Here is a 2,906-nt window from a genome sequence, read left to right on the forward strand (position 1 = left end):
TGAGAACTATGCACATTGTCCTGGTTTTGGCTGGGATAGAGTTAAATTTCTTCCTAGTGCTGTGTTTTGGATTCAGTATGAGGAGAATGTTGATAACACACTGATGTTTTCAGTTGTTGCTAAGTACCCTGCTAGTCCAAGGACAGCTCCCATGCTCTGCCAGGTGCACACGACAGGAGGGAGCACAGCCAGGACAGCTAGCCCAGCTGGCCAACAGGGTATTCCATACCATGTGATGTCATTCTCAGTATATGAATGGTAGGTGTGTTCCAGGAAGAAGCGATCGCTTCTTGGTTATCGGACAGTGCAGGTGGTGAGCAATTGCATTGTGCAATCACTCGTTTCGTATATTCTATCATTACTATTATTATTTTCCCTTTTCTGTTCTATTAAACTATCTTTGTCTCAACCCATGAATGTTTTCTCACTCTTACCCTTCCGATTCTCTCCCTGTCCCACTGGGGGGGGGAAGCGAGCGGCTGCATGGTATTTGGCTGCCTGCCAGGTTAAATCACGACAACATGTATGTTTATCCAGCTTGATGCCAATTTGTCCCTTAGGAACAATGACATGCAGAGTCACTTTAAGATGTAGCCCTACAATTCTGAATTTTTTCAGGGTTGCGCTGGTTTTGGCTGGGGTAGAGTTCATTTTCTTCATAGTAGCTAGTATGGGGCTTTGTTTTGGATTTGTGCTGGAAACAGCGTTGATAACACAGGGATGTTTTAGTTACTGCTGAGCAGTGCTTAAACACAGTCAAGGCCTTTTCTGCTCCTCACCCCACCCCACCAGCGAGAGGCTGGGGGTGCACAAGAAGTTGAGAGGGGACATAGCTGGGACAGCTGACCCCAGCTGACCAAAGGGGTATTCCATACCATATGACGTCATGCTCAGCATATAAAGCTGGGGGAAGAAGAAGGAAAGGGGGGACGTCTGGAGTGATGGCGTTTGTCTTCCCAAGTCACCGTTATGCGTGACAGAGCCCTGCTTTCCTGGAGATGGCTGAACACCTGCCTGCCGATGGGAAGAAGTGAATGAATTCCTTGTTTTGCTTTGCTTGCGCACATGGCTTTTGCTTTACCTGTTAAACTGTCTTTATCTCAACCCACGAGTTTTCTCACTTTTACCCTTCCGAATCTCTCCCTGTTCCACTGGGGGGAGCGGGGTGAGTGGCTGCATGGTGGTTAGTTTCTGTCTGGGGTTAAACCACAACAAGGGTAGAAACTTCATAATTGTCCAGCTTCCATGTGTAAATAACGCATTACAAAATCCTTTAGTTAAGTTCCTTAGGAAGGACTGGAGAGTGTGAAGTCAGGGATCCTACCTGAAGCATTCACTCTCCACACGTTTCTGCTCCAAGGTGGCATCCAAATGCCACAAAATTCTCATCCAGAATAAAAGTTCACTTTGGCATCATCAGTCAGAGGATACCACTCATGGCACCATGAGATTTAAGAAAGAAAATATGTTTACCTTGACAGATGACCATGTTACTTCAAGGCATATGGTAGTCTGACTCTTGTAATGTTTCCAGGTACTCCCTTGTATGTTGGGTGCTGACTATTCCAAATGGGTTCAGATGGCAGTTATCTTAAATTAAAACTATGTTCAGTCCTAAGAAACAAGTGTTGTTTATTAAAAAATAAAATATCTTGAAAATACTTCCACAAGGATATATACACATACATAGAGACACTATGGCTTTAATCTTTTGGACTTAAAAACAGGCTTATCTCTTATCTTAGAAACAAAAAAGATAGTGCTTTAAATTACAGAAGTCACACATCAGCAAAGTCACACATCAGCAAAGTCACACATCAGCAAAGTCACACATCAGCAGTAACATTTACATCATTACATTTGGTGTAAATTTCAAGACAAACAAAACAGTAAACCAGGCTTCAATAAAAACAAAATTATTTTTAAAATGTGTGTTCTAATTAGAGGAAATAAAAATAATCTTAGAAGGTTAAAAATGATTGTTATAGGTTGAACACTATTGGAGAAAAAAATATTTGTCAAAGGAAACAGACTGTCATATTGTTTTTTGGGTTACCTCAAGGGTTGATTTCGCATTTGCCTAGAATACTACCATAAATAATTATTAGTCATTGCTTGCTCCAGACATAACCCAAACTAGTACATTGATTACTTGGAAATGAACAAGTTAATTCAATATTGCAGAAGTGTCAATTGTTCATTTATTTTGTTGTTCTTGATTTCAGTGGGATTCTTAAGAGTAAGGAATGTGGGTTCGGATCACTAAATGCTTATAAAATCATAATTTTAGACTAGTTTGAGAAAAAAAGGAAGAAAATCTCCATCGTGTGCTTCTATTGAAAGGTCTCATTTGTCTGTGCATAACGTACTAGTGATATTCAGAAACCAACAGAAGAGGTACTACATTCAGAAGTTGATTGCAAGAGTCCAAGCAGGCTGTTGGCCTATAAGTACAGCCAATGCTAAGTGTTTACATCTCCTTAATGCTGTGCCATGAGAATCTTTCTTTTGGATAGCCATATCCGCAAAAGAACTAATCCTAGTATATATGCTAAGCATGGTGGTCTGACAACATCTTAAATGATACTGAAAGCCCTAAAGATCAAACCAAACAGCTTTTACTCTGGACAGTTCCATCTTTGCTTTAGAAATACAATAACGCTTCATTCTTCCAACACAATTACCAGATATATTCAATGCATTTTACTGAGAAGAATAAATTAAACCCCATAGCTCCCTTATGAGGTAGGTAAGTCACATTCTCTCCGTTTTAAAGGAGAAAATTGAGGCACAGTACAACTAAGTACGTGACACTGCTTGAACCCAGTCCTCCTCCCAGTATTTTATTCTAATAAGAAGATCACACATAAAAATGAATGACGTAATACAAGTATATGAATGGATCG

The sequence above is a fragment of the Fulmarus glacialis genome, unplaced genomic scaffold (genome assembly GCF_000690835.1).
Source record: "Fulmarus glacialis isolate BGI_N327 unplaced genomic scaffold, ASM69083v1 scaffold90, whole genome shotgun sequence".
Classification (NCBI taxonomy): domain Eukaryota; kingdom Metazoa; phylum Chordata; class Aves; order Procellariiformes; family Procellariidae; genus Fulmarus; species Fulmarus glacialis.